The 21854-nt window shown below is 43.2% G+C and overlaps 1 long non-coding RNA gene, 1 other non-coding gene and 1 pseudogene across 8 annotated transcripts; 2 read left to right on the top strand and 1 right to left on the bottom strand.

Annotated features, from left to right (window-relative positions):
- The first annotated feature begins 7904 nt into the window (after positions 1 to 7904).
- On the top strand, positions 7905 to 10945 carry LOC109772755 (3-isopropylmalate dehydrogenase 2, chloroplastic-like; annotated as a pseudogene).
- Positions 10946 to 11289: 344 nt separating this feature from the next.
- Positions 11290 to 11374, bottom strand: TRNAY-GUA (transfer RNA tyrosine (anticodon GUA)). Its single transcript is given in 2 exon segments — positions 11290 to 11325; positions 11338 to 11374. It is a non-coding gene; the product is annotated as a tRNA-Tyr (tRNA).
- A 1020-nt stretch (positions 11375 to 12394) lies between these two features.
- Positions 12395 to 19385, top strand: LOC109772756 (uncharacterized). 7 transcript variants are annotated; one of them, XR_012203998.1, is made up of 8 exons: positions 12395 to 13123; positions 13462 to 13591; positions 13694 to 14302; positions 14387 to 14475; positions 14571 to 15789; positions 16285 to 16747; positions 17149 to 18831; positions 18942 to 19385. It is a non-coding gene; the product is annotated as an uncharacterized lncRNA (long non-coding RNA). The 7 variants fall into 7 exon arrangements; XR_012203996.1 differs by having other exon boundaries at positions 17149 to 17222; positions 18468 to 19385; XR_012203997.1 differs by having other exon boundaries at positions 16285 to 16460; positions 17149 to 17222; positions 18468 to 19385.
- Positions 19386 to 21854: the final 2469 nt, after the last annotated feature.

Here is a 21854-nt window from a genome sequence, read left to right on the forward strand (position 1 = left end):
TATAATGTAGAAAACTCTTTAGGTACGGGAGAGAAATTTCATGACATTACCCATACAACGGTGTTTGGATAATTGAGCAGGAAACAATTAGCTTTGGGCTTCAAATGTTCCTGTTGAAAATCAGAGTACCATAGACATGCTTCAAGATAGCATTGATATGGTGAATAGGTAAGATCAGGCCATGGATACACAAAGGATCCATCAGGAACAACTTATAGAGTAAGTCTTACAATTTCCTCATGGAAGAATAGTTAACCTTGCTAAAAAGGAAATTATAACAAAAGGTCCTCTGGCTAGGGGTGCTAAGCAAAGACACCACCTTACCGGGTTATGTAGAGACCAATGTCATAACTCTTGGAAATATGTTCCCACCATCATATTTGACCGAGATTCAGATCTGATTGGTGTCACGATACCTCAGACTTAGGATGCCTGAGAAGAAAAAGGTGCGACACAAATTGACGATAAGACATCATAAGATTTCTCGGGAAATGAACCATGGAAGCTAGTTCTGAAACAAAAGTTCATCATTAATTCAAGGGGGGGGGGGGTTAGGAGGTGGCTGATGGACTCAGCGACAATTCATCGAGATTTCCAGAAGATGGATTTCCACAATAATGTGAACAAGGAGATAGCTTTTGTCAGTTCAAATGATATAATGAGGTATGCTCGAGGAAACATACACGATTAAACATTGGTTGACGATGCACGCGAGATATGGGCTTAGGTAGCAAGATCAACGTTAGAGTGACGAATCAATAACCAACAGTCTAAGAATGAACTGTCGATCGTTAACTCCAAAGTAATAGGGTTGATAGAAGTACAGAACTCAAACAACATCGTTAGCATATTGGTATCCTGGTTAAAAGCAACACCGGGACCAAGGAAGAATGGTGATGGTGAGAAGTATCATCATACCGAGAATTTCTAAGAGGTGGAGCAATCCCCACAACATTCTCGACAGAAAAGACGGTAATACTTCAAGGCAGAACACAACACTAGCTGGAGAGCAAGTTGTATTCATAATGTGGACAAGTTTGCGATGAAAAGGAAGTCAAGGGTGTTGACGATGATAATAAAAATCATCGAGGGCAAGGAGGGTATTTCTCATCATGAACACAGTTGACATCTCGGAAGAAGTCAAAGTGTTGAAGGTGATCCGACACATTTGCCGGGAGGTTTCAAGAGGATGCAATCAAACAACAACGGCAACCAGTAAGGGAATGACGAAATGGCAAGTTATAGGATCAATATATAAGATGCAAGCTCGGGACCAAAGTTGCCTTTCAAGTCAAGCAACATGATGTTGAAAGCTTGACGTAAGTCGTGCTCACACACTAAAGAATTCGTGCACCAGAGAAGGACGAGGTAGCACAGTCCAAGGTAGCAAGACCAGGATGCAACCGATAGTCTAGGAATGACCGGATTGAGTTCAGAGTTTCCTAGTAAAAATACTAGGGGTATTTGATTTGTAGTGCGGAATAATTTCACTAATTGGTGTCCTCGGTTGATAACAACCCAGAACCCGTAGAGTGATTACGACAAGGAAAAACATTACTTCAACAAAGTTAGTAAGATGTGGTGCAATGGCAAGACATTTCCGAGATACCAGGGGGGGTAATACTCGAAGGTAGGACATGATAGAGGTAGAACCGGGTCATTGACCTATGACAGTAGATACTTCAACATTGCCAAAAATAGACGAGGCACTGGAAATGGATTTCCCTCAGATATATCAGATCAGGACAGCATGGGCGAAACCATAACTGTAAGGAATCAATTTCAAGAATACCGAAAGAATCATACAGCTGGATAATCATTTTGCAAGAAGCTTCCGAGACGGTCTAAGTCATTTTCATGGGCATGAACACAAAGTTCAAGGTCGACTCCCACTTCTTCAATGCATAACCTTTCATTCACTTCTCGTGTTTGATGAAGTTGCAGTGTTGAAAATTTTTATCTGGCAAAATACCAGAAGAGTATGACTCATGAAAACTTTTGAGTTCACACATATTATGAAAAGCATAGGTTCAACCCATCGGGGCATTTTAGGAACATATACCACAAACTTCGGAGTAAATATTACAAGCTCGAAAGAAGAGCATTGTTCAAAAGCAGATGATACAATTTACCAAAGGCATTATATACCCATGGAAAGGCTCACAAGGTTATTCAATAGGAAGGACATTGTCGGATAAAATCCAACAAAGGAACCGATGGTCCACAAGGGATCTGATGTGAGCATCGGTACTCAACCAGAGGAGGAAGAATGCAAGGAGATCTGATTATAAAAACAACTGACTAACTCAAAGTTCAAATGCAAAAGAATTATGATTTCCAAATCAGGGGGTCAGAAGCAACGCTCTGATCAAGGATGGATAAGTTGAGTAGGCTTAGGGGTACAATCGATGACGATTTGATTGCTCGAGATCCAGCTCATGTTAAAAATGATGTCTGAGCCGGAAGGATGAATTCTAGGATCTGATTGAGGATTGCGAGCATTCGCAACATATTGAATCAATGGGCTCAAAAAGATAATGACAAAGGGTGCCAATAAGATTTCGAGACTTATGGGATTAATCATAATGCTAGTAAGCAAGAATTTCAAGAGCAATAGGCTCCTGAGGATTTTCGGAAGATCAAATGGTATTCTGAACACTTTTGTGATATACTTGAATTCAACTAGGGATGAGCGGATACTCGGTAAGTGCGATTATCCGTAGGGGTATTCAGGTGACAAAGAACAGCAAGGCAGTAAGTTCAAGGATTCTCGGAACAACAGAGATAATTTCGGGGTATCTTGTAATAACAAGATCAACTGGGAAACATTGTATGAATGGCAAGTATACGGTTATCCATAGGAGTTTATCGATGAAAGGGAATTGCAAAAGCGATGAACACAAGTTCTCGGGTTATCAGCGGAGAGTATCTTCAGGGTCTTCACGTGCAGCAGACGATCATCAGTAATAAGGGGCTCTCCGGGTGAAAGTGATAACGAGATCCTAATGTTAGATTTAGCAAAATTCACTTAACCCGAATAGAAGAGAGATCAGAGTCCCAGAGTATAGGCAGGGAGTAAAAGATCCTAATACCACCCAATGGCGACGTGGGCCCGTAAGACACACAGCCATGTTAGTAAAAGTTTTGCAATGTCTAGACTCGACTTCGGCCAAGGAGTGTGGAAAGGGGGATTCCTACAGGCAGTCGGCTCTGATACCAACTTGTGACGCCCTGATTCGACCGTACACTAATCATGCACGCAAATGTGTACGATCAAGATCAGGGACTCACGGCAAGATATCACAACACAACTCTACAACATAAATAAGTCATACAAGCATCATAATACAAGCCAGGGGCCTCGAGGGCTCGAATACAATTGCTCGATCATAGACGAGTCAGCGGAAGCAACAATATCCGAGTACAGACATAAGTTAAACAAGACATAAGTTAAACAAGTTTGCCTTAAGAAGGCTAGCACAAACTGGGATACAGATCGAACGAGGCGCAGGCCTCCTGCCTGGGATCCTCCTAACTACTCCTGGTCATCGTCAGTGGACTGCACGTAGTAGTAGGCACCTCCAGTGTCGTAGGAGTCATCGTCGGCGGTGGCGTCTGGCTCCTGGACTCCAGCATCTGGTTGCGACAACCAGGTAGAAAGGAAAGGGGGAAAAGAGGGAGAGAAGAAACCGTGAGTACTCATCCAAAGTACTCGCAAGCAAGGAGCTACACTACATATGCATGGGTATATGTGTAAAGGGCCATATCAGTGGACTGAACTGCAGAACGCCAGAATAAGAGGGGGATAGCTAGTCCTGTCGAAGACTGCGCTTCTGGCAGCCTCCATCTTGCAGCATGTAGAAGAGAGTAGACTGAAGTCCTCCAAGTAGCATCGCATAGCATAGTCCTACCCGGCGATCCCCTCCTCGTCGCCCTGTTAGAGAGCGATCACCGGGTTGTATCTGGCACTTGGAAGGGTGTATTTTATTCAGTATCCGGTTCTAGTTGTCATAAGGTCAAGGTACAACTCCGGGTAGTCCTTTTACCGAGGGACACGACTATTCGAATAGATAAACTTCCCTGCAGGGGTGCACCACATAACCCAACACGCTCGATCCCATTTGGCCGGACACACTTTTCTGGGTCATGCCCGGCCTCGTAAGATCAACACGTCGCAGCCCCACCTAGGCACAACAGAGAGGTCAGCACGCCGGTCTAAATCCTATGCGCGCAGGGGTCTGGGCCCATCGCCCATTGCACACCTGCACGTTGCGTACGCGGTCGGAAGCAGACCTAGCCTAGTGGCGTTCCAGTCCAATCCGGCGCGCGCCACTCAGTCGCTGACGTCACGAAGGCTTCGGCTGATACCACGACGCCGGGATACCCATAACTACTCCCGCGTAGATGGTTAGTGCGTATAGACCAAATGGCCAGACTCAGATCAAATACCAAGAACTCGTTAAGCGTGTTATGTCGAAGTAACCGCGGACGCCGTCCAGGGCCAGGCCCACCTCTCACCTAGGCGGTCTCAACCTGCCCTGTCGCTCCGCCACAAAGATCCACTTGCGGGTACTCCTATGAGCCGACCCGACTTTAGTCACCACCTGTGTCATGTATAGAGTATATAAGTATATACCCGTGATCACCGCCCAGGTGATCACGGCCCGATAGTATAGCATAGCAGACAGACAAGAATGTAGGGCCACTGATGGAAAACTAGCACCCTATACTAAGCATGTAGGATTGCAGGTAAAGGTAACAACAGTAGAAGCAAGGGCAGGCTATGCATCAGTATAGGATTAACGGAAAGCAGTAACATGCTACACTACTCTAATGCGAGCAGTATAGAGAAGAATAGGCGATATCTGGTGATCAAGGGGGGGCTTGCCTGGTTGCTCTGGCAAGTAGGAGGGGTCGTCAACTCCGTAGTCGAACTGGGCAGCAGCAGTGTCGGTCTCGTAGTCTACCGGAGAGAAGAGGGAGGAAGAAACAGTAAATACAATGCAAACATAAGCATGACGATGCGTGACATGACAATGAGCGGTGCTAGGTGTGCCCTAACGCGGCAGTAGGTGGTACCGGCGAAGGGGGGAACATCCCGGAAAGTATTCCCGATGTTTCGCGTTTTCGGACAGACGGACCGGAGGTGAAATGTTACAGGTTCACTATGCTAGGGACGCGTGGCGGACGAACGGGCTGCGTATCTGGATTCGTCTCGTCGTTCTGAGCAACTTTCATGTACAAAGTATTTTCATCCGAGCTACGTTTATTTTATATGAATTTTAAAAGATTTAAATTAATTTCTGGAATTTATTTAATTATTTAATGTATACATTATCCGAAACAGTGTTGCGATGACATCAGCATGACATCATGCCGACGTCAGCAGTCATCTGACACGTGGGTCCCACATGTCATAGACTGATAAAGGTAATTAGGGTTAACTAATTAATTAACTATTAATTAAACTAATTAATTAAACTAGATTAATCTAAACAGGGTTAATTAACTAATTAATTAACTAGTTAATTATTTATTTTTATTTTCTTTATTTATTTATTTTTATTTTCTTTATTTATTATTTTTCTATTATTAATTTTTTAAATCTTTTTTTTGTATAAAACGTTCCGGGGGCGTGGGGCCCCAAGGTCAGTGGCTCACGGGAGCCCTACCGGGCATGTGGGTTACGGGCGCTGGCGCCCAGCCCGATTGGGCTTACCCCTAGATCGAAGGGGGGAAACCGCCGGCCACGGGCACGGCGAGGCCGGCCGCTTGAGGCGGCATTGGCGAGGCCAGGCGAGGCAGCGCGCGTGCGCGGTGGGGTGACCAGGGGAGGCGCAACGCGAGGGAGGCACGGCGAGCGGTCGGGCGGCTACGAGTGAGCCGTGACGACGAGGACAGGGGCGGGGCGACGATGCACAGGACGCAGGCGCGGGCGCGGTGACCGCTCGGAGCTCGCGGCCCCGGTCAGGAGCACGGGCGACGGGGACGGGGGGAGAGGGAGGATGGGGCTCACCCCCATTGTAGTCGAACGGGTCGGCGAGGCTCGACGAAGCCGACGAGGGAGAGGTGAGGAGGCGAGGCGACGGGGTCCGGCGCGTCGAGGTGGCGGGGGCGTCCAGCGAGGCGACGCCATGGAGGAGGATGAAGGCGCGGCGGGGCGGCGATGCATCAGGGTCGGGCGACAGGGCGGCAGCGTCGGAGGACGTGGAGGCGCGAGAGGAAGGGAGCCGCGAGGAGGAGGCCGGAGGGCGGCGCTCGGCGCCGGCGGGCGGTGACTGCCCTTGGGCGCGGGCGCTCCGAGAGGAGGGGAGCGAACAGGGGCGCCCCTCCTCCGTGCGTATGCGTGTGTGTGTGCGGTCTTCGTGGGTGACGGCGCGGTGAGGGAACGAGGGAGAGTGGGGGGCTCGTGGGGGGGAGTGGAGATCGTGGGGAGAGGGGTTAGGGTTTCGGGGGGTTGACCAAATAGGCCAACGGGCGTGCGGGAGTGGGCCGGCCTGGTGGTTTGATGGCCTGCTGGGCCGTGGCCCAGTGGGCCAGGGCGTTTGTTGTTTTTTTAATTATTATTATTTGTAGTTTCTTTTATTTTTATTTTTTTGTTTTACAAAAATTACCACTAGTGCCTAAATTTGTATTTATCAACAAACTACTGTGAGATTAATCCTTAACCCATAATAAAATAGTTTTAGCATTTTATAAATTCAATAGGCATTTGTTTAATTGTTTTCACTATTGTTTTAATTATTTTAGAGCCTTTAAACATTTTATCAAAGCTTGGTTTCTCCATCATAATTACTTACGATTTATTTGACACATCCCGAACATTTTAGTTTTGATATTTGAAAATTTTACTGTTTGCCTATATTTTATATTTTAACTTGAATCGTTTTTGAACTAACTCGAGTTTATCAACAGTAACCGAGGTTACGTGGCACCATCAGCAGAGGTTTATTGTAGCTTGATTATCCGGGCGTCACATCGGTGCTCATACTTTTTAATTGTACCATCCATGCTAGTTTATTTTCTTTTAAGTTTTCTTCTTGTGTGTTTGAAAAACCTTAAGAAAAACAAAAAAAAAAATAGTTGTAGCTTTTAGCTAGTCTAGTTTCCATGCTTGTATTAGTAATTAAAAGAAAACTCAAAAAGATTTCTCGTTCTTTTTTTGCTTGTTGGGAGCTTTCCCGTGTAAATAGTTTTATTTCTTTTCTTTTCTTTGGGGGTCAAGAGGAGAAGAAGCTCCATAACCTGAAAAGGAATAGGTACGTGAAATTTTTTGTTGGTCTTATTCCTATTAATTGCTTTGAATCATCTATTGGTATATCATCATTTTATAAATAAACACTAGGCCTCTCCATAAATGATTAGACATACATGCTAAAAGACACCGTGTCAACACTAGTTATAGATCACAAGACGGATTCATTTCCTACACTAAGGCTTCCTTTTATTCGCAACATTCCAAGAGCACCGGAAAATAGGAAAAAATGCACGTAAACTGTATCCAACAGGCTAGAGTCTGATAGATTCTATCCAGATGAATCTTAGGAAGGAAAAAAAATACACTTTGCGTCATTCAATTTGTTTGTTGGTAGAAACCGCTAGAGCCCGCCACAAAAATTATCTTCTAAAGTGTAGGCGCAAATGAATCTTAATTAAGAAAATGGAATTGTGTGATTAAATATTACAAATGGATCCCTCAAAAGAAATATTACAAATGGAACAAATAATATATGAAAAATTCATAATAAATCCATGATTTGAAAGAAAAATACGCAAACCTTTTGAATCCCTTTTTTTTAGGGATTGAATCCTGTTTCTTGTTAGCATTCAAACCTTTTAAAATCAAACGGGCCCTGGAGGTAAACTTGGGCCCAACTCCACCGACAGGATGTATATCACATCCAGCCGAGGCCCATGAGACGACGATGCCAAGCACGATGATGACTCAGCTCCAAGCTACTCCGCTCAAAACCCTAAGCTTTTCCGGCCGGCGGAGCGCCGGCGCGGCGGCGCGGCCCCGGCATGCGACGGCGACGTTCCGGTGCTCGGCCGCGGCCCGGAGCTACAGCATTACGCTCCTCCCGGGCGACGGCGTCGGCCCGGAGGTGGTCGCCGTCGCCAAGGACGTCCTCTCCGTCGCCGGCGCCAAGGAAGGCAAGCTTAGCTGAACCCTACGCTGTCCATTGCTTTGAGCTCCGAGTGCTAGCTAGACGGGCGACGGGTGACCCCAATTTGTTTGCTTGCGGGCGCAGGCGTGGAGCTCCGGTTCCGGGAGATGCTGATGGGCGGCGCGGCGCTGGACGCCGTCGGGGTGCCGCTCCCCGACGAGACGCTCGCGGCGGCGCGGGCCTCCGACGCCATCCTGCTCGGCGCGATAGGAGGGTGAGTGGAAACGATCTGGCAGTAGTTGGTTCAGAAGTCGTGATGTGCACCTGTGTGACTTTCAGTTTCAGTAAGTAATTGGATGTTGATGATGCGGTTGCAGGTATAAGTGGGACAGCAATGAGAAGCATCTCAAGCCCGGACCGGGCTGCTCAACATCCGTGCCGGGCTTGGCGTGTTTGCCAATCTGCGGCCAGCCACGGTGTTGCCGCAGGTATACCCTGTATCTCGTTTTAGTTTCACTGCATTTCAGCATAAGCCAGCGGTACATAGTTCAACAAAACAGCAAAATACTAGCAAATGTAGTCAGTCGTAGCTGCAAGATTTGAGATGGATGGACTTGTATGTTTCAAGTTCTTACAGGTTATATGCTAAGAATAACCCCTCTGACCTGATACTTTTTGTAGTTAGTAGATGCATCTACTTTGAAGAAAGAGGTGGCTGAAGGACTTGACATCATGGTTGTCAGAGAGCTTACTGGAGGTATCATTGACTAAATCATGATGAGTCATTGATCGTTACTGGTTGCCCCTCTTTTCTTGCTGATTTACGCATTTCCAGGTGCATTCTGATGAAACTTGAAATTTCTACTTCTCTGCGTGGCAGGGATTTACTTCGGACAACCTAGGGGTTTTGGTACCAATGACAAGGGAGAGGAAATTGGCTTCAACACTGAAATATATTCAGTTTCTGAGGTTCCTCAGACATTTCAGACCCCCCCCCCCCCCACCCCCCCATGATAAATTGCGTGAATGTCCTATGATGATGCCAAGATGTGTTTTCGTGAAGAATGTGTAATTGAATTAAGAACTATTGTTTGATACGACTTTTACTGAATAGTGCATTACTTGAGAACTAATTTTTTATAAACGACTCTATCCCCAGATTGATCGTATTGCACGTGTTGCATTTGAGGTTGCCCGCAAGAGAGGAGGGAAACTATGCTCGGTGGACAAAGCGAATGTTCTTGAGGTACTTAAGTATATATAAACCCCAAACATGTTCTTGATTTGTATGGAAATTGGAACTGATCAATGGGAGTTATATTGAGGAACACCATGATATTTAATGTTTATACAACTATCTTGGATATCTAGTTGGATATAACGATTATGATCTTTCATTTTGCTGACTCTAGAACCCTCTTCAGAGTATAAGCTTGTAGTTACGAGTATTTTTATTTCACATAGCTAATATAACATTTTGATCAAATATTGTTTTAGGCATCTATGCTTTGGAGGAAGAGGGTAACTGCAATAGCTTCTGAATTCCCTGACGTTGAGCTCTCACACATGTATGTTGATAATGCTTCAATGCAGCTTGTCAGGAACCCTAAACAGGTTTGTTTCTTTGTATGTAATTTATTTCATGCCGATTCGAGCAGGATGAGCATGTGCTGACCTACTGAATTCCCTGCATCATCACAGTTTGACACAATTGTGACGAACAATAGTTATGGTGACATATTGTCGGACGAAGCATCCATGATCACAGGAAGCATTGGAATGCTCCCATCTGCTAGTGTTGGTGAATCGGTAATAGAGACCCTCCAATGTCCTCTCAAATGGCATTAAAGTGCTTGCAAACACTCATATTTTTCTGCTGAAAATGCTGGGAGAAAGTGCTTAAGGATCTTCTTTTTCTTTACAGGGACCGGGTCTATTCGAACCTATCCATGGCTCTGCCCCTGACATTGCTGGGCAGGTTAGTTGATATATAGCTTCTACTTTGAGAACAGATTTTGTGTGCAGAACAAGGCAACTCCATTAGCTTTTAATGTGCGACTCTGTTTGAAATTCTGATTCCTCCTACTATTTGTTGAGTGCAGGACAAGGCAAACCCGCGAGCTACAATTCTTAGTGCTGCGATGCTACTGAAATATGGCCTCGGTACTGAAAATGCTGCCAAGAGAATCGAAACCGCTGTTACGGAGACGTTGGACAATGGGTTCCGAACAGGGGACATATATTCTCCTGGAACGGTAAGATCAGTTTATGCAACACTATCACTGATCATTGCTTCATTTACGCCGAAGAAGTTCAATGCCTGCTAAAGCTACTTTGTGTTTGCTGCCAGACAAATAATAAAACCCTCATTCACTTAGCAAATTATGTAGTTCTTGAGTGCTTGGTAGTCATGTTCAATATTGCAAGCACTGCTTTTCGAACATCTCTCACTTCCTCTTTTTTCGTAACTTTTTTTTTGCGGGTGCTCTTTTTTCGAAGGTTACGTGGTCATGTTCTTCTATTTGGTTGCAGACATTGGTCGGATGTAAGCGAATGGGCGAGGAGGTCCTGAAGGCTCTGGACTCGCAGAAGTAAACTAACACGGGGCCATCGACTGATCAATGTACTCAGGGTAGAAAGAAGCCTGCGATGTCTGAAGGTCGAAAGCCTGCATAGAAATATTTGATCCGGCCGAAGTGTGATTTTGATTATTCTTTTTTAGTAGCGGGAATTGAGGAGATATGTGTTGCACCTTTCTTTTTCTTTCGTCGATTGAATTTTTTACCCCATAATGATGAATAAAAATGGGAGTCGGTCCCCTTTTACCTGGCTGAAAAGGAGTTATTTTCACAAGTCAAAAAAATATATTGGATTTGCTATTTCTCATCTAGACGAGAAATAACAAATTTTCATCCAACTCCTACACTATTTGATTAACCAAAAAAAAACCCATGAATCTTCACGTAAAATCCAACGGTGTGTGAGTTAGAAGAGACATAATTATTTCTCATCGATGAGAGCTGCCACACACAAAAATATATACTGAGCATCATTTTTTCATTCTTGGAAGATGTGTCCATACCAGGACCATTTATTAGCAGAAGAATATTCTGATGAGTAGATAATAAATTCTCTAAAAAAAACAAATCCGCAATTGAATTTAGCAAAAAAAAAAGGAAATTCCGACTTGCCGGATTCGAACCAGCGACCTAAGGATTAATCTGCAACACTACAGTCCTCCGCTCTACCAACTGAGCTAAAGTCGGCTTGTGATAGCTTTCTTACGTTATGTTATATATACTTATAGTTTGGAGCACTTGACCAATCCCCTGGAACTGCTCTAGCAAGGAGTTGAACTTTTTTTTTAAGAAGAAGAAGGTGAACTTGGCCCAATCCTTCCCTTTTTTTAGAAGAAGAAGAAGAACCATGTATTCATTCATAATAGTAGCAACATACAACATACATGGTTTCTCTATGAAACAGTCCCAAGAGACAGCACATAAACGATACGTTGTTGCACGGCAGAGGATACACCATACATTCATCAAATTCCTAACCCAAGAGACAGCATATAATCAGAGTGAACAAAGTTCCTTCATCAAATTCAAACAGGAGAAAAAAGAAGCTTGGCATCTCTAAGGGATTCTATGTGTGTGATATATATTCACCATTCCGTAACTGGGAGCGATGTCATCATCATCATGCATATAGATGGTAAGGGTAAGCATACGGTAACCCGATGGCCAAGACAATGAATTGGGGCTGACACGATGGCCAAGGATCGAGGTTAACTGCATTCAGTGAGAGATTAAAGGGGGCGATAGGGATTAAACTACCCGATCGCTTGCTTGGAACCAGACTGGTTTTAGGCTCATAGTTGGTTTCATAGGAAGCATACTATGGTTCAGTAACCTTTATTGGTGATCAAGTTTGTCCAGGTGAATGAGTGGTGACATCACAACTCTAGTCCAATTGCAATCCTTTTATTGAACTATTGACAGTTTTCGTCTTGCAAAGATTGATACCGTGTGGAAGATGTATCCAAGAGACTTCCTAATTCTTGGTTCTATGAGTTACTTTGTAATATTTTGCATCTTGAATCCAAAGCACTGTACTGTAATGGTTGCGAGTCTCTACTCCTAATGGAGCAGTTGGTGAATAGTCTGCACGGTTTTTTTCGCTGGTTTTTTTCGTCACCTCCCCCACCCCACCCCTTCCCACGCAGCCATCCAAAAAAACCCACACCAAAAGAAAAACCATCGACCCCATCATGCGTTGCCCACTCCCATCGATCCCATCTATCGTTTCCGCCGCCGCCGCGCGAAAAAACTCCATCGAACCCCATCCTTGCTTGCCCACTCCCATCGATCGTTGCCACCGCCGCCGCCGCCGTCCGAGGGGGAGACGTCGCCGCCGCCTCTGCAAGGCAGGGCGGTTTCAATCCCACCGCCGCCGAACTCCGGGAATCGCCGCCGCCAAGTCTCCAGGGCAGGGCGGTTTCAAACCCTGCCGACGAACTCCGGGATACGCATAATCGTCGCTGCCGCCCCCTCCCCCGGCTGCCCCATGGTCTTCTATCTCTCCCAACTCCGCTGTCGCGCCCCGTCTTCCGTCTCTGCATGAATCGCTGTTGTGGCAGCCACTCCCCATGGCGGCCATCCGGGCACACCGTGTCCGGGATGATGGAGGTGATGTCGGCCAGTTCCCTGTTTCTGTTGGCATCTTCTGCGATGGGACCCGTGGGGGCAGGTCGCGCGCTGCTCATCTGTGTCGATGGCGTCGGCGTCGTCCTTCCCCTGCAAAGCATGGCGGCTCCTTGGCTGGATCACAGTGATGATACAGTTGGCTCGGCGGCGGCTAGGGATCTCGCAGGCTGGCGTTTATTTGATGTCTGGGTGTTCCAATCGTGATGGAACGGACGTATAATGTACGGTATAAGACTTTGGACGAGGCTCATCTGCGTGGATGGTTGTGGCTTGGCCGCCGGGCACACAATCCATTGATTCACACATAAGGTTTGCCTTTTTTCTTCTCTTTGCATTCTTTTCTATTAAGTTTGCAGATTGTTTGTGTTGGCCAACGAAAGAAGATTTAGGACCCTAGATTTATACAGTTTAAGAACTTACAAAGTTTAGCAAGTATCTGGTTCTGAACTTTTGAAGAGTGCTTATAACAGTAATTTCTTTAGTCTTTTGTAATTCCGATTTAATAGCGATTCTGTTGTAGTAGCATCCTTGTAGTTCACCATTGGAATGTGTACTGTTTCTTGATTCTTGAACTCTGAGCTGAATGTGCACATTTAGCGACCACTGTGTACGTACGTGCTCTAACGGAAAGTACGTAGCTGACACAGACCGTAGCCATCTACACCAAGGCTCCTCTGCCCTACCGAGTCTTGCAAGCGATCGTCATAAGAAATATTCCGTGTGATGCCGGCATGTGTTGTTGTTGCACTGTCGCAACCATCCATCTACACACCAAATGTATGTGAACAAGATTCATTGGGGTTCCTCTATTTTCCCATAGTTTTCCTCTTCTTTTCATGCAAGATCAGTCTCTGATCCATCTCACTCGCATGGATGCAGGTCAAAACCGAGTCGCGGTGTTCACAATGCTGGGCATTATTTATATCGAAGGACGAGGAGGAAGATTTGGATGACCGTAACCACAATGGCAAGGGCAGCAACATGGTCGTCACCTGCAATGCCGATGGGTGCTGACATTATGATGTTTGGTTTATTTGTTGAAAGTTACAGCCCATGTTTCATGATTTATTTGCCACCGGTTAATCATGATATTTTGAAGTGCTCTGACAATTGCTTGCTGTCTGCATCTCTTACTTTTCAACTTGCTGCATATACAGATATACACCATTAGAATCTGTTTGTACAATATATTTACTTATTCAACATGCTTCAGTTATGCTTCTTTGAAAATCCAGTTGTAGATTGCAGTGAAGCCCCATTTAGATCTTGGCTATAGTATTATTCTTGTCTTATGACTCGTGACAGATTGATATGTGAAATGTGATACCATGACATAGCATATGTGGTACCGTGGTAGTCACATTTGGTGGTAGTTCTGATTGTTTGCTAGATTACGAGATAAGACCAAGTGCTTCTGCAACTCGGTTGCGGTTTTGATAGGAACATGAAGACTTGTGCCATGCCATGGAGCATGTTTGATTAAAAGGAGTAAGTCAACATACAACTTGTTTCTTATGTTTTATTTAGAGAAAATGATTGTTCCTTGTGAGTCATTTTCTTCTACAAATGCAGCATAGTTGCTCCAATATATTGAGCAGGGAAGAAGTTTGTTACAAGTGTTTTATAGAGTTGACGCCAGAGACATCCGACGGGATACATTGGTAGGGACTTCGTGAAAGGCGGACTCCATTTAATCCTTTCCAGCTGCTTACTGAACACCAATCCCTATTTGATATGCTTAATGATTGTTATATAGGTGAAGGAATCGATGAAGAAGCTTCCGTTCAGCATGGTATCTCAATGGAAGAATATCCGAAGCAAACCTCCGCTACTTCTCTGTTCCCTTTCATTTGTCGTGGGAAGACCGTAGGAAGGTAGGAAGACCTTAGGAAGAGCGGGTGGGAGGAAGAGAGGCCTGTGCTATAGATGTAGGCGAACAATGGTCCTTGGAAATTATTAGTACTCTACAAAATGTCTGTCCCCTATGATGCCTACAATGAGCGAGAGAGGGTGGAAGGAAGGGAGAGCGGAGGAAGGAAGATGGGGATATATGTAGAGAGGGAGATAGGAGGAAGGGAGATGGGCATATATGTAGAGAGAGGAAGATCAGAGAGGGAGGGGAGATTTACAGGACGATTGTCGTTGAGCCACTCAAATATGTATGTCTCTGTTGCATCGCACGGGCAATTAACTATAGAAAAATTCAAGGCTATTTTTTAAAGTGACATTTATTCAGCGTGTTCCAACTTTTACATGCCTTAATTATAGAATAATCTAATATTATGATTTCTCCAGTAAGCAGTATACTATATACTTAACTGGGACTTTGAATTTGTGCTTTAGGAAAATTTGAATAGACCTCATCCACGCCGATAATTTCCTGGTACATCAGGTTGAACAATTTTGTTTATGTTGTGAGTGGTCAATATTCCTTACCGCTGGCCACATATCTCACTTGTGCTGGTCCCCTAGAATATGCTAATGTTTAGTTTCCAATTTTTCAACTATCAAATATCAGTGGACTTTACATGGTTTCTTGCAAAAAAAAAAGACTCATATGGCCCGAGTTTGTTTGCTCAGGAGCATTCTTTCATAGATTATAGTAGTCAGTGGCTTAAAAGTATTGTCATTGCTACAAACATAAAACTGATGAAAGAAGAACATATTTGTACCTTATTGCCGGCTGACTATACACACAAGAACCTCGACACTCTCATTATTGTGTTATATATTTAGTTGCAATAGTATTTGATTTTTCATGAAGCAATATACTTACTGTTTCTTCATTCAGTTTCCTGTTTCAATGACGCGTGGAGGACGACGGTCACGAGCGCATTGTCGCAAGCTCACAGGAGGGAGGCACACATCTCATCCAATATAAAAGCACGCTCCGAAGAATCCCTAACCCTCCATGGAGCCATTGCTAGGGGGCGACGAGATCAACGCCACCCATCACGACCACCAAGATGTAGAAGGTATGTCCTGGTGCTTCCCCAGAATCTTTCCCTCCTCTTGAGAGACCACATGGCGTTCTGGTGGCAGTTTTTGGCCAAGGTTGGAAGCCAAGAACACTTCTTAATTTTGATCACGGACTTGACATTGTGGTCGGCGGTGCGTGGTGCAGTGCGGTGATTTCTTGCCTGGCGTATAACAATGTGTGTTCAATGGGTCGCCTCTTCTCACGCACAAGTCTCAGAGGGAGACAACGACAGCTATTCAGAATAACCACAACAAAATTGTGACACAGGTGGTTAGTGGGAGAAGGAACCTTATACCGCAGCCGATTCTGCAGCAAGGGTGGTGCGTAGAAGATAGTTGTAGCAAGCATATATATAAGTCACTCTGGAAAAAGTGTGTAGTTATTGTTGTAATAGAGATCCATTCCTATATTTTCACTGATATGCATGGTTGAATAGTACTATGTGTGATATGTGAGAGTAATGTAATACAAAATGAAACATGGTGGACAGGGCTTCGTGACTGAGCTGGCGAATAAAATGTCAGTGGTGGAAACGGACATGTTATAGAAGATGTTGAGGGTGGCACCGGAGTTAATGGCCAAATGGGGTTCCTTGGCACCGAAGAGAAGGATGCTGCAGCGACACGTACTGGGTTCCATTTCCAACCAGAGAAGAACTTATGAATGGTATGTGCGCGATCCATTCATTCTTTCGTTTGATCCTTATTCCCCTCAACTCAGATTCATTTTATTTTGTACTTATGCATGATTTTGATGGATGAATAAATTTAGTGGCATTAATTGCAATGTGAAATATCATATATCCATAAACTTCACATTGTTGTTGCTATGAGTCTGCTGGTCAGCTACTTCCAGTTATCCTCATCGAGAGTTGATTGTCGGATTTCACCAAGAAATAAAAACAGAGGAAAACCCACCGGTCTTACTACCGATAGCATCAAACAAGAATATGGGTAATTTCCCTTGTAATGATTATTAGAATTGTTGTTTCTGAAATTCAGTCTTCAGAATTACTATGGCTAAGTGAAGGTGATAAATAATTCCAGTTTAACGAGTACTTGTGGATTGTTTAGATGGAGGAGCACTCTTAGTTTTGTTCTTAGATTCAATTCTGAATCATTTAGTGTGCAATTCAGATTCACGCAGCATTTTTCTTAAATTTTGCCTGCCTGGAAATTATTAATGTCAACTTAATAAATAGCATGTCCTGATGTTAAAGATGATGCATTTCTTCACTACAGTCTACATACTTGGTACATATAGCATGTCTCTGCCGTTAGCAACCCCGTCTAGCTCACTTTTTCAGCGGCATAGCCTTTTTCCAATCTTATGTCAATTGGTCGTTGCTTTGTAGGCACTAGAAAGGAGACGATCCTATCCACTATCACAATGAAACAAGAGAAACAATTCCTTGCAGTCATCTATAAGGTCAGCATGTTGGGGCTTGGTTGATTCATTTATATTGCTATTTCTATCCACACATAAAAGGATCTACGTATCCACAATTAATTTGCTTACCCATGTGAGTTTGGGGATATTTGTTCTCTTGTTAGGATGCATGTCAGATTTAAATTCTCTGATATCTATGTATGTAGTGTAATTTTTATTTTGTAAAAACCTACTACCAGTCCACGCATGAAGGTGCACTTAATTTCTTAGTATTTCTACGTGCATTATCTCTCTTGAATTTACTTAGTAATAGTATTTTGTTATTTGGGTCTGAAGATACCAATATTGCAAAAAGTAAATAATTTGGGAGGAAAGTGATTTGAACTTTATACTGTTAAGGACAGTAAACCAAATTGATTTGTATAGAGGCGTGAATAATCAAACCGAAAAAGGGGAGTTGATTAGTAAGGAGACATCTAGGATGTTTCAAATTCTGCCGAAAAGCTCAATATAAATATGTGTAGATGTGTTAAAATTTGTTAACTGAATTTCTGGTAATATAATTAGTACTACTCCCTCTGTTTCTAAATATAAGTCTTTTTTAGATATTCCACTGTGGACTACATACGAAGCAAAATGAGTGAATCTACACTCTAAAATATGTCTATATACATTCGTATGTAGTTTGTATTGAAATCCATAGAAAGACTTATATTTAGAACGGAGGGAGTATATGTTATGGTGGATAAAAATTCTTTTAAATACACTATATATACTGTGTACTAAATGGTGGAATCGTTGGCCGCCTGCCGGCCTCGACTGACATAGAGAGGGAGAACACCCTAGATCGGATGCTCGCGCATTTGCGCCTCACCAAGGTTCACTACCTCGCATGCTTCCTAGGCCGAACTGAGATGCCATCTCGAGCCACTGCATTCTCGAAAAAAAATCTCAGATGCCATTGTTCCATTGACCTGATTCTGATTGTTTTGTAGACTAAAATCGTGTTTTGAAATTATATTCATCAAGTGAGAGACACTTTCCAATGTGCTAAGATGTGCAGCTCAACATCATAGGATTGTCACATCTTGAATTCTGGTTCTTAGAGCTTTGGTTTCTAAGTTCTAACCCTTATTTGCTTGTCTTGTCTTTTGTTTTACGGGTTTCAAGCTTCAGCACAAATCTTCTGTAGGAAATCTTGTACTCATAGTGTAGAAAAATGCCGTTTTTGTGAAATGTCACAGGAGCTACATTACTAACATTGTTGTAATGTTTGTATGGCAGCCTATTCTTTAATCCGTTCAATTACAGAGTTTATGATTATGTAAATGGAGTATGGGATCTGAGGAAAAAAAAAAGGTAATAGTACTTTCGTTCACAGGCAGATTCGACATATCCTCCGTTTACTTCCCCCTTGTCTTCTGACTGACTCCTTAAATCATCAACATGTGTGTATATATAGTTGCATCCGATTCAAGGAAGATAATGGACAAGTGCATTGGTATGAACAGGTCGTCGACTTTGACAGAAAATGCATACAGATTATAAGTTTTCCTGCTGAGTTGTACTATTATGCTACAGAATACACATCAGCTATTATTCTACAGAATACGCATAATTAGTTACAGATCAGTAGGCTACTCATCTGGTTAGTTTTCTCAAGTCATTTCTTCTGTGTGTATATATGTTATTTTCCTTTTTACACTAACAAGAGTTTCGTGCTTTCTGGTATGGTGTGGTGCTCCCCCCTTCATTTAGTGAGTTCTTCCTTAATGGAGGATATGGTATAGGTAATAGTGAGTGGTGTTCTAGCTTATGCACTATTTCCCCCTGGCCCGAGTTCCACACCATAACATGCCGCCGCCCCGGCCGCCGCGTCTGCCACGGCGCCGACGCCTCCCTGGCTCGCGGGACATCCCCTCTATATATTGTAACAGACTCCCATGAATACAATTGAGTTGCATCGTATAATCTTCTACATGCATCATCTGGTTTTAATGGACAGGTTCCAGCAAAAAATGTCACGCTATAGGGAAAGCGAGTGGGAAGGGTGTGTTGTAGGGTGGAATTCTTGTGTTGGAACAACGTGTTGGAGATAACATGGTGAATAGTCCGTACAACTACATTTCTTCCCCACATATGAGTTGGATTTGGGGGAGCCCAGACGGTTGAATTTGGGGAGCTGCTGGGCACCCATTTGAACACGGCCGAACGTATGAGGGAGAAATGAGCTTCGACTTATTTAATATTGTACAAAAAATATTTGCTGCTAATAATGAGACAAGTTCTGATTTGTAAATGCAATATTCTTCCATGTATACAGAATTACAGATTGAATGAAATATAAGCCAAAGTTGAATCTCAAGCCTTAATTTACACTAAAAAAATAATATAGGTTTGATATATGTGTAGAATAGGATATTTTTCCTTGAGAATCTACTAGATGAGGTGGTCGTTATCGACATCCTTGTGAAACTTCGCATGATCTTAGCACGAACCAACTCACAATGCTATCTCGAGCAATGCTTTATTCAATTAAGTATCATTTTTAGGAAAACACTAGGTTAAAAGCCTACTGCAAAAAATTAGATGCAAAGTTATTATAATTGCCATTTATGATCACGAACGATCTTACCGAATGACTGTTCTCATGGCCTTCAAAGAAGAGATATACTAGAAGTTGAGCGCAGTTGGAGGGGCCTTAGTCCTTCCGAGCCAAGAAAAATAGATGGGGCATGTCCAAGCTATTAGTAGATGGGAAAATGTTAAAATATTTTGTGTTGCCATGGTTCTTAATGGTTAGGTATGTGTCGCAACCTGTATGGTTTCAAGTGCCTAATTTCATGTGTAATGGTTTGCCAGGGAATTGCAAAATGCAATCAAGTGTCTGGTTGTAGAATCGTGGAATAAGGGAACAAAATCCTGCATGTGTTCTCTTTAATTAATAGATAATAAAAATAGATATGTTTTCATGGGATGATTGGTCTTAAGCATAAAAAGGCATCCATGTGCCACCTATCATTTGTAATGCACAATAACGAGTTCTATGTTTTTGTACCACTTTCTTTATTTTCTGCGTTAGATCTGATAGTATATGTTAGTGAATTACATTTTTATCGAAATAGATTACAAGTGAAGAGGATTTCAATTATTTTTTGTATGTTATTGGCTATCTTTTGTATACGTGTGACATTTGATATGCAATCAGTAACAAACCAATCCACAATGAATAGGAAGACATAGTAATTTTAAGAATAATCCAGTATCAACAAAAGAATGTTCTTAATTTTTTTAAGGCCCGTGGCAACGCACGGGCACTCTACTAGTATGAATAAAGTTATGAGGTGTTTCCAAGAAAAGGTGCACCTAGGAGTTTGTTTGCATGCAAGATTTAGTCAAATAATAGCAATCGGTTAATGTTTCCAAAATATTAAGGATCTCCTTATTTATAACCATCTTATCTAGATTTCTTACTAAAGAAATAGTACTAGTCATTAAATGTTGCCAAAATATTAAGGATCTCCTTATTTATAATTGTCTTATCTAGTATTTTTACTAGTAATAATAGTAATCATTTAATGTTTCCAAAACAAAGATGTTACTTTTGTAACGTTTGCTTGGAGGTATGGCCTATATTTGGAGGAAAAGCACAGAAAATAAATGTTCAATAAGTGGAGAAATAAATGATGACCCCGCATTCTTCTCAATATAAACCACACAGCTCGGGCATGGATGACACACCAACTCATTGCATTTCACTAGCCTTACTGGCCAAAGATCATGTGGACCGCCATGAAGCTTACCGTCTTCTTTTCTCTCCTCCCTCTCCTCACCATCTCCCTCCCTTGCATTGCCGGCAATACCATCCAGCTAGTTTATGACACAGAAGGCGAGCCACTAAACAGCTACAATGCCTACTACGTCCTCCCAGCCAAACATGTAGATGACAAGTTGTTCCTCACAACTAAGCGCATTCATCATCATGGCTGCCTATACCATGTTGTCCTCGAGAGCAACATGACTATTCGAACCAACATGGAGTTCACACCATTGCCACCACCACCACCACCGAGAGATGTAAACATTGTGCCTATCCACTTGTCGAGCGACGTATGGATCGAGACTAATGATCTAATGATCTATCTAGTTTATGTGCAAAGATGTTGCCTTGGCACCTGACGGGTCAATCACCAAATTCATCGTTAGGATCGACTCAGTATGTGGCGGCAGGGAACAAGGAGGGCACATGGTCGCCCTTGGTGTTTCGGATTGAGAGGCATGGCACCGACATGACAGGATACAAGTTGGTGGTCTGTGCCAACAAGGGCCCGTGCAAAGATCTGGGTTTGCGTACTTATAATGGAAATATGTGGTTAACTGTGAGCAATGAACCTTTCATGGTTGTGTTCATGAAAGCCACCTAGGTTGTAAGTACTTTGCATTTCTCTTGGCATCCTATGTGTTCATCTAATGTAATAATGAATGTTGATTGTTTCATGTACGAGTCAATAATACAAGACTATTTGCAATGAATCTATGACCGACATGCCTTGAATTTTAATTTTTTTAATCCATCCAATATAATGATGAATGGTTATTGTGTCGTGTATGGGTGCATAATACAAGAATATTGTGTCGTGTATGGGACCTAGGGTTTCCCCTGATGCTCGA

The sequence above is a fragment of the Aegilops tauschii genome, chromosome 3 (assembly GCF_002575655.3).
Source record: "Aegilops tauschii subsp. strangulata cultivar AL8/78 chromosome 3, Aet v6.0, whole genome shotgun sequence".
Classification (NCBI taxonomy): Eukaryota; Viridiplantae; Streptophyta; class Magnoliopsida; order Poales; family Poaceae; genus Aegilops; species Aegilops tauschii.